Here is a 14,839-nt window from a genome sequence, read left to right as displayed (position 1 = left end):
AAAGAATATTATTTCTAGGGGCCCTAGAACAGAAGTTCCCACGCCAATTTCGCGCTCATTGCTCTTTTTTTGCTCTTTTTTTACAATGTTGCTGGTCTTGCGGCTTTGCAGTATGCAAGCAAAAAGCGCAGTGTATGAAGTCTGGGTGAGCGCTTTCCACATTTGATGCCTACGGCACCTTCCCATTTCTACACACTTCAATACCTGCACAGTTGGTAGCGCTTTCCATCCCAGCTACCATTCTGGATATTCACCTCTCACAGGCCATTCTTGCCCGAGTCTGTCCTATCAGACAGGGGCATTAACCTGTATCCACACCACCTGGACAATTTCTCTCTGTCAGAGACTTGTGCTATTTATTTTATATATTTTTGTGTAATTATTCATGCAAATTTATGCTCATTTCATATGTGGTTTTCAACATAAAGTGGCTGCTGGGCCTGATCCTAACTCATACAGTATACAGTAGCGCTTCCCTGTTTGTTTGTTTATTGCAAGCAAAAAGCAGTTTGTAGTACTGAGTGTGAGATAAATTACTGTATTTATCAGTGTTGATCAAAGAGAGTTGATCAGAAGGATTCCCCTTATATACAGTACGTAGAATTAATAAAATTGTATTATTTTCCGATATCCGCAGTGATTCTGGTCAACCTGACAGATTTTTAGTAATACAGTATACTGTACTGCAAGACCATGTGTTGTCTACCTTTTACTACAGTATACTGTACTGTATGAATGACAATAGAGTGCTGTATACTTTATAAGGGGAATCCTTCTGATCAATTCTCTTTGATCAATACTGATAAATACAGTATCATATTTATACCCCTTTAGCACCTGTCGTTCCATCCTATGCACCCATTTACTGTACAATGGTGATTGCGGTCGTATTCACGTACTTTATGTGAGATAAATTAACCAGTTCTTTTATTGCTGAAGTCGCCACAAAATACTTTTATTTACAAATACAGTACAATACAATGGTGAAACTTTTCAAGTTAACAGCAATTCAAAACATCAACACACAATAATACATACTTTACAGTACTGTACAGTATACTGTACTAGTATATTTGGGCCTTGTCTTTGGGGGTTTATTCATGCAATTATTAGGGTGACCTGGCGTTGGAAATACTGACACAGTACAATCCTACAGCTACACCACCCACCCCCTCCCTTAGAGTTTTTAATCCCTCCCTGGCCAAGCATCAATCGTCTGGCTAATCCAATCCAAGCCATTGTTTTGTTAATCTGGCCCTGGGCTGTTCAGAACAGCCACTGCTTCTAAATTACTGAAAATATACAGGATAAATATACAGTGATGTGAAATAATCCTTTCTGTGTGTCTGAGAGTGTTGAAAGTCACCAGGTCCTCATCTAGTAGAGTACATTCTCGAATACCTTTAGAATAAAAATACAGTATATATAAATATACAGTATAAATATTGCACAGTATACTGTAATGTTAAATAACCCATCCTGTTCTTTTTCCCTTCATACTGTAACAGTATCCTCATTGTGTCTGCGGTACAGTAGTTCATTGAGAGAGGAGAGGTTTTGTGTACATCATTACTGCTGTTTATATACTGTACATTTGACTGCACAAGCAGATTTGACGAACACAAGGCCCCCCCTCCCCTCTGGTGCACCCTTTTTCCTGGAACGACAAGAAAACAAAAACTTTGTTCAGTTACTGTACTGTACTGTATGTGCGTACTGTATTATGGTAGACCTACTGTACAGTAGGTGGCTGGTGCAGCTTTCTCTGGAAAGAAAAAATGGAGCAGTTAGTAGGCAGTTACTGTAGTATGTCAAACTAGTCTACTGTACTGTATACTGGAACTACTGTAAACTCTGACTATTGGGAAAGCTAAAATCTGTGCCATACTTACCTGTATCATAGTGTACCTACTGTACAATACTACAGCACTGTACTACTTTCCTGATGCTTGTCCATTGCGCGCGATGACAATGGGCAACACAGTGGCAATATGGTCTATATATTTATTGCATCGTTCCTCGGTGAGTACATCGTTCCAAAAACTCATTATGGCTGTATACAACTCGTCCTTCTTGGAGGGTTTCGCCACTTTACGGATGTGGTCCTTCAGCTGATGCCAGACCATTTCGATCGGATTGAAGTCTGGTGATCTGTGATTGGAAAGAAAGGACAATTAGTTTAAGAGATAGAGTACACAGTAAAAACAGTGGGGAACATATAAATGGGACACGGTCTACTACACTTACTCCGCTGGCGTCTTCACCCAGTTGATGCCGCGCTCAAGGATATGCGCCGTCGACGCGGTGTGCTTGGGATCATTGTCCTGGTAAAAGCGATGACCATTGGGAAAGTCTTGTGTGATGTATCGCACTATCACGGGCACAATGTTGTCTTGGAAGAAATCTTTATTCATGATTCCTATAGCAAGAAAAGAAAAGTGCTCAATAGTACAGTACAGTGCATACGGTAAGGCAACACTAGTCAAGTACAGTGCATTAGGCGGCATTATATTTGAGAAATTGTACCTTCAAAGACGACAATGCATCCCGGTCCACGCCTAGAGATGGCACCCCACACATGCAGCTTCACAGGGTGTTTTGGCCGTGGCTTCAAAGTTATGCGGCCTTTTTTGTGGAACGCAAATCTTGCAAATCTCTCCAGCGACACAGTAGACTCATCAGTGAAGATGCAATCCTGGAAAGTCTCACCGCTGTCGATCCATGCCTGGGCCTGGAGCACTCTTTTGATTTTGTTTGCGTCCCGTATCATGGGGTACGCTCTGTAATGACAATGAATAAAAAATGTTAGCGTCACAGCGCAGTACAGTTTGCAAAACAACATTTTTACTTTACAGTACAGTAACTCCTGTACTGTCCACTACTAACCTCACACGTCCATATTTCCATCCAATTCTGCGTCTCATCTTCTTTATGCTGCTCTCGGATACAGTCAGATTGTGGTTTTCCTGAAGAGTGTTTTTAACCCTTAATGCGCTCCTCTCATCATTCTCCTCACTTATTCTGTCCACCAGAAGAGTAGTCTCCCTACAATGCAAAGAAATTATATTGTGTTATTAATATGCAGCAATATAAAATGTATATTGTATACTGTACATGTAATGTTGTAATATACAGTAAATATAAATATACAAAAAATGTATACTGCTGTACTATAAATATAAATAGACAAAATATACAGTATACAGTACTGTTGTAATATAATAAATATACTATATAAATACGGTATACTGTTGTTATATCATAATAAATACACATCATATACTGTATATTCCGTTGTAAGATGAATTGCAATATACCAAAAGTGTATACTGCTGCACAAAAAATATAAATTGACCACACATACAGTACACTACAGTATATACTGTTGTAATATAATAAATATACTATATAAATACGGTATACTGTTGTTATATCATAATAAATACACATCATATACTGTATATTCCGTTGTAAGATGAATTGCAATATACCAAAAGTGTATACTGCTGCACAAAAAATATAAATTGACCACACATACAGTACACTACAGTATATACTGTTGTAATATAATAAATATACTATATAAATACGGTATACTGTTGTTATATCATAATAAATACACATCATATACTGTATATTTCGTTGTAAGATGAATTGCAATATACCAAAAGTGTATACTGCTGCACAAAAAATATAAATTGACCACACATACAGTACACTACAGTATATACTGTTGTAATATAATAAATATACTATATAAATACGGTATACTGTTGTTATATCATAATAAATACACATCATATACTGTATATTCCGTTGTAAGATGAATTGCAATATACCAAAAGTGTATACTGCTGCACAAAAAATATAAATTGACCACACATACAGTACACTACAGTATATACTGTTGTAATCTAATAAATATACTATATAAATACGGTATACTGTTGTTATATCATAATAAATACACATCATATACTGTATATTTCGTTGTAAGATGAATTGCAATATACCAAAAGTGTATACTGCTGCACAAAAAATATAAATTGACCACACATACAGTACACTACAGTATATACTGTTGTAATATAATAAATATACTATATAAATACGGTATACTGTAGATGTACACTACAGTTTTCTATATTTTTTTTGGTTAAGTTTTATAAATACAGTATACTGTACAGTACTTACGCATTTGTTACCCTTGGTGCCTTTTTGCGGTCTCTGTTTTTTCCTTGTGCATGATAGCACACAGTGCTTGATGGCACAACGAGGCCAGAAGCAGTTAACCAGCGCTGGATATCTGCAATTCGTTGTCCGCTCGTGTACATCTCCTTCATTCTCATGCTGAGATCCTTTGAAATCTTCTTAACAGGCATTGCTGCGAGTACTGTAGAAAGAAATACAAACACAAGAATGTGTATTCGATGTTTAGTCGATGTGTATTCAATGTGCAGTGAATCCACAAAATGGATGGTGTATTTATATGTTAATGACTCACATAACAGACCACCCACTTTCAACACCTGTACCTGGCCACCATGCATAAAAGGTTGTACACGTTGCATAGCCCACCACTTGCTGATCTTTATCTGAGGCATTGTCCAGATACTGCATTGTGCCTCCCGCTTACATGGAGCATCCCCGGTTCTATGGAAGAAAGAATCATCTCACCTCTGCTGTGCCTGCCACACTGAAAAAGAGAAAGGCAGTTACCGTTCCCAAGCCAAAGGCAAAGCGACAGGCTAAGGCCAACAAAGAAAACCTTCTGCTGACCCCAAAGGCTAAGGCTTTTAAAACACGTCAGCCTTATTATGTGAAGAAGAAATACGGTACTGTGCTCGGTTCGCAAGACGCATGGCAGCCAACTCACCGAATCCGCAGACCACTTGCTCCCATATGCTTCGACGACTCTGCTGTAGCTGTCCCGGAAATCTTCAGCCCGGCTTCTCCACCCCCATCTTCTCCGGTTCCATCTGAAGATGCTGCTGCCTCTGAAATCAACGGGTCACTGTCTCCTTTGCTCTTGGACGACTCTGCTTCTCTCCCGGAAATCCAGCGGTCACCTTCTCCATCCCTCTTCCACCACGCTGCAGCTTCTCCTGTACCGGGCATCCCCAGGTCACCTCTTCCACTCTCCATCGATGCCGCTTCTCTCCAGGGAACCCCCATCTCATCCTCCGTTGCACCCATCCCCCCAGATCTCCAGATGCCATGCACAAGCAGCTCGTTGGACCGGATCCTGAATGGGCTAAGTGTGGATCTCCCCGGGAATTCTAGTGTGCTGGCAAAGCTAGATCTGCTTCTGGAGTCGGTGCTACATATGGAGCAACGGCTGGATCAACGGATGCTACATATGGAGCAACGGATGGATCAACGGATGGACAAGATAGAGGCAGACATAGCGGGCATACATTATTTGCTCGGTGTTAATGCCCCTGTTTCCCCGACGCTGGAGCAGGGGGGTGACATGGATGTGATGCATGGTACCTTCGACCCCCTTCCATCACCAAGCACACCCCCTCCACCAGAAGATACAGTGTACTATGCTATTGAGGAGGACATGACAACCCCATCTAGACCACGCCAGGAGACAACCCGGCGACCACTACCGGAGGAAAGCTTCCTCCCAGACACCCTACCATTGCCCATCGCCTCAAGTACACCCGCTCCCAAAAGACTTCCTACACCCGCTCGCATACAAACAGTGCCCGACATCTCCCTGTGCGATCTGACACCGGCGCTGAGGGAGAAGTATAGGGTGAGGAGTGCTGGTATACCACACAAGTATGCCTTGATCATATTTAAACACCATGTTCCCTACACATTGTACTGCGAGTGGGTGTTCAAAGTGAACTATGATGGGAATCGCCAAAAAAATGCCCTTCCTGCCAATTTAAGGAAAAAGATTGTGGAAGAAATGCAGCGCTATTACCCTGTTACAGATCCTGTAATGAGAGGCGTTAGAGACTGCATTAATGGCGTTTTGCGCCATGCAAGGCATCGGCCATGGCTGGAAAATGGGGAGGACTTTCAGTGAGACCATACTGTAATGTTGTGCTGTACTGTACAGTACATGTTTTACCCTATAGTACCTGCTGTACTTAAACAAAGGATACTGAATGTTGTTGTGTGTTGCACGGTTTTTGTACTGTATTTGTAAATAAAAGTTTTTAGTGGCGACTTCAGCAATAAAAGAACTGCTTAATTTATCTCACACTCAGTACTACAAACTGCTTTTTGCTGCCAGACTGCAAACCCGCAAGACCAGCAACATTGTAACAAAAGAGCAATGAGCGCGCAATTGGCGTGGGAACTTCTGTTCTAAGGCCCCTATAAATAATATTCTTTATTTTATTTATAAACTCACATTTATAAACCCCGTCACCCACCCCCGCTAAACACAATAAAAAATAATCACACACAGCATCCCCGCAATAAATAAATAAATAAATACAAATAAATACATTTGAAATACATTTTTATTGATAGTGTAGATGTGCAGGGGGTCTCTGGAGCTGAACCGCACAGGTTTTAGGTCTGGGGACCCCGTGCCCCCCGAGATACAGGCCCCTTTAGGGGGTGCCGGTAGCCCTCTGCTTGGTTTAAAGGTCCGATCACGTGATCGCGGCCTGTAAACCAAGCAGAGCAGAGGGATACCGGCACCCCCTAAAGGGGCCTGTATCTCGGGGGGCACGGGGTCCCCAGACCTGAAACCTGTGCGCTTCAGCTCCGGAGAACATCTACACTGTGAATAAAACACACACATCATTAAAGAATCATTCTTTAGCTTAGCGGCTATGCGCTATGGTAAAGAAGCAGCATTTCTGTCTTTTTAATAATATTGTAGAGTGAGCAGGGGGTTCCCTGAGACAGAAATCTAATCTCAGGGGACCCCCTGCTCCTGCACAATATTATTAAAAGTTCAGAAACGAGGCTTCATTAGCATAGCGTATAGCCGCTAAGGTAATGAAGGGGTTAACGCATAATAACCAATAAATACATTCAATACACTACCCACTACCCATGGCAACCTCCGCTGCTGTACAGTAAAACAGAGAAAAAAAATAACACTTTCAAAGTAATGTCCCCTAACCCCTTAATCACCATAGCGGTTATTAACCGCTACAGTCATGAAGGGGTTAACCCACCCTCACCCACCACTTGGGACGCCTACTGTACATACCCTCCCACTCTAACCCCCCACCCCGTGAGGCCTAACCACCCTCAACCCTCACCCACTAACTACCCACAAGGGAGGCCTACCCACATACCGTTGGGGAAACACCCCACCCCCACCCCAGTACCCACAATAAAAACAGTACAATCACCCACAATAAACAGCATTCTATTTATTAAATACATTACCCACCCCCTGTGCCCCCCCCCCCCCCATAAATACAAGATTTATTCTTTTACATTCAGGGTCCATAACGTAGCCCCACGCTAGTCCCCGGTGGGCTGGCAGGGCACCTGGACAGACCTACAGTTTACCAGCAGCATTCCACAGGTTCTGGAGGCCTGCTGGTGGATCCTGCCAGCACCATGGCGCTCAGGTGGTCTCCTTGGGTCACCGTGAGCCACAATTGGGTCCACACGGTAGGCCCAAGGATGTCTGGGAGCCCCGGGTCAAACCCACAGGTGTCTGCGGGGCCTCGGGTGGTTCCCATGGGGGTCTGGGGAACTCACGGGTGCTCACTACGGGTCCGCGGTGCCCCCACAGAAGTGGGACCACACATCATCATCCCCGCACCTACGGCTCGGAGGTGCCCCCACAGAAGTGGGACCACACATCGTCATGCCCGCAGACTACGGGTCCGCGGTGCCCCCACAGAAGTGGGACCACACATCATCATCCCCGCATGTGTCACCCGTGGAACCACCAGCCTGCTACCCTTTAGGATACCCGAGGATTCCCCGCGGGTGGTCTCCAGAGGTCCCACGCAAAACCACGGAAGTAACCCTGAATGTAAAAAAAATAAACCTGGCCTATACATTCAATACATACACCCTCCCCCCCAACACCTACAGTACAATAATGTGCAAAATAACTATTATCCAGATATGGATAATAGATTAATTGCCCATTATTAAAAACATTAACTAGCATATACAAATAAATAAAGTACTACTGACCTCATCAATACGAAGTGTCCGATGCCAGCGCCTTCCTTCTCTTGCCCACACAAAACATAGCCAAAACCAAGCCAATACATTGCAATTACATTCAGATATCAATTAACCCCTTAAACACCTTATCGGATAATAACCGCAAAGGTAATTAAGGGGTTAAGCCACACAGGCACGATACCCACCCTTCACCCATGAATTTGTACTGTGGCTTCATCATGCAACTATATATATATATACTGTATATATATACATACAGAGAGACAGAGAGAAAGAGAGAGAGAGAGATATATACAGTATATATATATACACACGTTATATACACACCCATGATAAACCAAATATACAGTACAAATAAATGTAGAAGGGTTATCAAAACCATACTGTTCTACAACCAAACACTTCTCCATACAGACACTACATTAAAAATCAATTTCCTTTAAAAATCCTAACTGATCTCACAATCTACTGTACTGTATATGATCACAAACCAATGAAAAAAGTCACATTCCAAAATGCATAAAATCTATGCACCATACTGTATACATTCTGCAAATTAATCAACGTAAACAAAAATCAATTAGCAATCATTATTTAGATCTCTAAACATTTCACACTCAATCATGAACAATGAAACCATTAACAGATTCACGCCTAGAGCAGAACAATTAAGCCTTTGAAAAAATATAAGTACCGACAAAAATACAACCTTTCCAAACCAAGCCTACAGTACCTACAGTATCCCTGACCTTCCTCAAACACACAATACAATACCAAGGAATAATACATCTATCTAATTTTAAAATACTTTAAACTCACAAAATAATTAAAAACACATCTAATCCAGCTTTTAAAACATCATCATTTCTTACCCTGAATGTATACTGTACAGTATATCTCTCTAGACATATATATTGTACATACATACATACAGTGGCAAGAAATGATATACCACAAAAAAATAAAAATACACAGGTTAAAAAACCTTTTGAAAAAATTAACAAGTTAAATAAAATACATTTCTTTACTGTAGTTCACTTACCATTACTTGCCCCCACCGACTCCCGTTGCCCAGCTTACTCACGAACCAATCCACGATCAGGAACCCATAAAATAATAAACCATTGAAAATAATAAACATTAAACTAAAAATCCAAACCAATCCACGGGTCTTCTACTTGTAATACACCTTCATCTGTATTCTTCTTTCTTCTATCTCCTTCCGGGCGGGGCAGGGCGTGGTCTTCTTTCCATCATCGGCCACGCCCTTGTCTTTTTCCTTCTCCGGAGGTCCTTCCTCCGCGGCGTCTGGCTGCAAAATGAGACGACATAGGCTTTTAAAGGCCTATGACGTCACATTTTGCGTCATGGTTCCCACGGTCCTGATTGGACCGTGAAAACCATGTGTGTTGGCCGATAATAAAAAAATGATGACGTCACTTAAAGGGAATGAAAGCACAGCCAATCAGAATGGCTTTGCTTCAATTGCCTTTAAGATGACGTCATGAAAAGGCACATGGCCGTGCACACATGGTACTAGAGCCAATCAGAGCGTGGGAACTTTATCCCTACTCTGATTGGCTCTGGTATACCATGTGTCAGGGGCTTGGGGGAGAAAGGATGTGACGTCAATGAAAACCTGTCACGTGGTACGGTAGCCAATCAGAGCGTGGGAACTTTATCCTTATTGACGTCACATCCTTTCTCCCCCAAGCCCCTGACACATGGTATACCAGAGCCAATCAGAGTAGGGATAAAGTTCCCACGCTCTGATTGGCTACCGTACCACGTGACAGGTTTTCATTGACGTCACATCCTTTCTCCCCCAAGCCCCTGACACATGGTATACCAGAGCCAATCAGAGTAGGGATAAAGTTCCCACGCTCTGATTGGCTCTAGTACCATGTGTGCACGGCCATGTGCCTTTTCATGACGTCATCTTAAAGGCAATTGAAGCAAAGCCATTCTGATTGGCTGTGCTTTCATTCCCTTTAAGTGACGTCATCATTTTTTTATTATCGGCCAACACACATGGTTTTCACGGTCCAATCAGGACCGTGGGAACCATGACGCAAAATGTGACGTCATAGGCCTTTAAAAGCCTATGTCGTCTCATTTTGCAGCCAGACGCCGCGGAGGAAGGACCTCCGGAGAAGGAAAAAGACAAGGGCGTGGCCGATGATGGAAAGAAGACCACGCCCTGCCCCGCCCGGAAGGAGATAGAAGAAAGAAGAATACAGATGAAGGTGTATTACAAGTAGAAGACCCGTGGATTGGTTTGGATTTTTAGTTTAATGTTTATTATTTTCAATGGTTTATTATTTTATGGGTTCCTGATCGTGGATTGGTTCGTGAGTAAGCTGGGCAACGGGAGTCGGTGGGGGCAAGTAATGGTAAGTGAACTACAGTAAAGAAATGTATTTTATTTAACTTGTTAATTTTTTCAAAAGGTTTTTTAACCTGTGTATTTTTATTTTTTTGTGGTATATCATTTCTTGCCACTGTATGTATGTATGTACAATATATATGTCTAGAGAGATATACTGTACAGTATACATTCAGGGTAAGAAATGATGATGTTTTAAAAGCTGGATTAGATGTGTTTTTAATTATTTTGTGAGTTTAAAGTATTTTAAAATTAGATAGATGTATTATTCCTTGGTATTGTATTGTGTGTTTGAGGAAGGTCAGGGATACTGTAGGTACTGTAGGCTTGGTTTGGAAAGGTTGTATTTTTGTCGGTACTTATATTTTTTCAAAGGCTTAATTGTTCTGCTCTAGGCGTGAATCTGTTAATGGTTTCATTGTTCATGATTGAGTGTGAAATGTTTAGAGATCTAAATAATGATTGCTAATTGATTTTTGTTTACGTTGATTAATTTGCAGAATGTATACAGTATGGTGCATAGATTTTATGCATTTTGGAATGTGACTTTTTTCATTGGTTTGTGATCATATACAGTACAGTAGATTGTGAGATCAGTTAGGATTTTTAAAGGAAATTGATTTTTAATGTAGTGTCTGTATGGAGAAGTGTTTGGTTGTAGAACAGTATGGTTTTGATAACCCTTCTACATTTATTTGTACTGTATATTTGGTTTATCATGGGTGTGTATATAACGTGTGTATATATATATACTGTATATATCTCTCTCTCTCTCTTTCTCTCTGTCTCTCTGTATGTATATATATACAGTATATATATATATAGTTGCATGATGAAGCCACAGTACAAATTCATGGGTGAAGGGTGGGTATCGTGCCTGTGTGGCTTAACCCCTTAATTACCTTTGCGGTTATTATCCGATAAGGTGTTTAAGGGGTTAATTGATATCTGAATGTAATTGCAATGTATTGGCTTGGTTTTGGCTATGTTTTGTGTGGGCAAGAGAAGGAAGGCGCTGGCATCGGACACTTCGTATTGATGAGGTCAGTAGTACTTTATTTATTTGTATATGCTAGTTAATGTTTTTAATAATGGGCAATTAATCTATTATCCATATCTGGATAATAGTTATTTTGCACATTATTGTACTGTAGGTGTTGGGGGGGAGGGTGTATGTATTGAATGTATAGGCCAGGTTTATTTTTTTTACATTCAGGGTTACTTCCGTGGTTTTGCGTGGGACCTCTGGAGACCACCCGCGGGGAATCCTCGGGTATCCTAAAGGGTAGCAGGCTGGTGGTTCCACGGGTGACACATGCGGGGATGATGATGTGTGGTCCCACTTCTGTGGGGGCACCGCGGACCCGTAGTCTGCGGGCATGACGATGTGTGGTCCCACTTCTGTGGGGGCACCTCCGAGCCGTAGGTGCGGGGATGATGATGTGTGGTCCCACTTCTGTGGGGGCACCGCGGACCCGTAGTGAGCACCCGTGAGTTCCCCAGACCCCCATGGGAACCACCCGAGGCCCCGCAGACACCTGTGGGTTTGACCCGGGGCTCCCAGACATCCTTGGGCCTACCGTGTGGACCCAATTGTGGCTCACGGTGACCCAAGGAGACCACCTGAGCGCCATGGTGCTGGCAGGATCCACCAGCAGGCCTCCAGAACCTGTGGAATGCTGCTGGTAAACTGTAGGTCTGTCCAGGTGCCCTGCCAGCCCACCGGGGACTAGCGTGGGGCTACGTTATGGACCCTGAATGTAAAAGAATAAATCTTGTATTTATGGGGGGGGGGGGGGCACAGGGGGTGGGTAATGTATTTAATAAATAGAATGCTGTTTATTGTGGGTGATTGTACTGTTTTTATTGTGGGTACTGGGGTGGGGGTGGGGTGTTTCCCCAACGGTATGTGGGTAGGCCTCCCTTGTGGGTACTGACTGGGTGGTTAGGCCTCACGGGTGGGGGGGGGGGGGGGGTTAGTGTGGGAGGGTATGTAGGCATCCCGAGTGGTGGGTGGGTGAGGGTGGGTTAACCCCTTCATGACTGTAGCGGTTAATAACCGCTATGGTGATTAAGGGGTTAGGGGACATTACTTTGTATGTTTTAATTTTTGTGTCTGTTTTGCAGAAGCGGAGGGGCCATGGCCAGGATGGGGGGGGGGGTTAACGGTATGTGGGTAGGGGGTGAGGGTGGTTAGCAATGCAGGGAGGGAGATTTACTGGTAACAGAAACATCTATCTCCCTTCAATGTAATCTGTTTAAAGCCCCCTCCCCCCTAATGTGTGTTTCTGTAAAATCTCTCTCCCTTCAATGTACTGTAATCTGTTTAACAGAAACATTAGGGGGGAAGGGGCTTTAGGCCTTTATATCTCTCTCCCTTCAGTGTAATCTGCTTAACACAAACATTAGGGGGGAAGGGGTTTTTAAACAATGCTGCTGTGTATAATGTATAAGGTTTTTTACAATTAGATAGATGTAATCCTTGGTATTGTAAGGGTTAGTTTGTTTTTAAATTGTCTTTTCTGGTTGTTACTTACAGTATATATTGATTTTGGTTTACTTGCTTGGTTAAAATACTGTAGTTAAGTTGACTTGTTTGGAAGTGTTTGTACAGTATTTACTGGTAGAGTAGCTTGCAATTATATTGTTAACATTCATTTGCAGAATGTACAGTACTGTATATGGTGCATAGATTTAATGCTATGCATCATTTACAGTATACAATGTACTGTAAATGCAATGTACTGTGTGGATTGTAATGTTATGTTTTATACTGTACAGTATGCTATTCATTAACTTCATTGCTCTACACATCTAGGGATTTCATTCCACCTTACCACCTTTCCTACACATGATTTGTGCTGTAGGCATTGGTTACTGTACAGTATATTACTGTATGCTAATGCAGATGTGTGATGCTTTGAGACTGTCATTTATACTTTGACAAGTCTACCTTTTGGTGTGCAGTGTGCATTATCCTTAGCGTTGTATACAGTAGGTGCCTTTAAACCCAGTAACCTACTGTATTGTGATTCACTTTGATTCTCCCTAGTGTTTTTTGAGTCACTATCCTTTTCATGATTAGGGTTGACAGTGTGTGTCGTTCCCTAGTGCTGTTCATTAGTGTTTAAGGGTCCATGCCTCTTTTTTAAGTGTTTTTAAATCATGTACTGTTTATTCATCCCTTTTTGCACTGTGTCAAATAAATAAACAAATATATCAATTGCATACCTGAGTGCTCCCATACGGGTTACTTTTTTCTCTTTTCACTCACATACAGTATGTATATATATATATATATATATATATATATATATATATATATACAGTATATATATATATATATATATATATATAAATATAGCTGTATGATATATATATATATATATATATATATATATATATACACAGTGTATATATGTATACTGTATGTATATATATATATATATATATATATATATATATATATATATATATATATATATACAGTGTATATATATATACAAAGTATATACTGTACAGTATATATTTATTTCTCTTCATGTCTTTATTTATTTATTTATTTAGATTTATTTATTAATTGTGGGGCTGCTGTGCGTGAATTTTTTTTATTGGGGGTGGGGGGGGTGTTTGGCCCTCAGCACTCAGAAACACAGGCCAGACAGATTTAAACACACACACAATAGGGGGAGGTTTTTTTACATAGCTTGCAGGGAAGTTTAACGCACACACAATAGGGGGATAGGGGGAGGGTTTTTTACATAGATTAGAGAGAAGGCAGGGCGTTTTAAAAGCGAGAATAGGGGAGGGGGTTTTACATAGATTTTATTTATTTATTTAGATTTATTTATTAATTGTGGGGCTGCTGTGCGTGAATTTTTTTTATTGGGGGTGGGGGGGGTGTTTGGCCCTCAGCACTCAGAAACACAGGCCAGACAGATTTAAACACACACACAATAGGGGGAGGTTTTTTTACATAGCTTGCAGGGAAGTTTAACGCACACACAATAGGGGGATAGGGGGAGGGTTTTTTACATAGATTAGAGAGAAGGCAGGGCGTTTTAAAAGCGAGAATAGGGGAGGGGGTTTTACATAGATTTTATTTATTTATTTAGATTTATTTATTAATTGTGGGGCTGCTGTGCGTGAATTTTTTTTATTGGGGGTGAGGGGGGTGTTTGGCCCTTGGTGTGAGTTTACGACTTGCAGCAGCAGCACAATGAATAAATATAAATAAATAAATAAATAAATAAATGACAATAAATACATTTGAAATACATTTTTATTGATAGTGTACATGTGCAGAGGGTCTCCGGAGCA

This window comes from Ascaphus truei, chromosome 16 (assembly GCF_040206685.1).
Source record: "Ascaphus truei isolate aAscTru1 chromosome 16, aAscTru1.hap1, whole genome shotgun sequence".
NCBI classification, from domain to species: domain Eukaryota; kingdom Metazoa; phylum Chordata; class Amphibia; order Anura; family Ascaphidae; genus Ascaphus; species Ascaphus truei.
Note: the sequence above shows the minus strand (reverse complement) of the source record.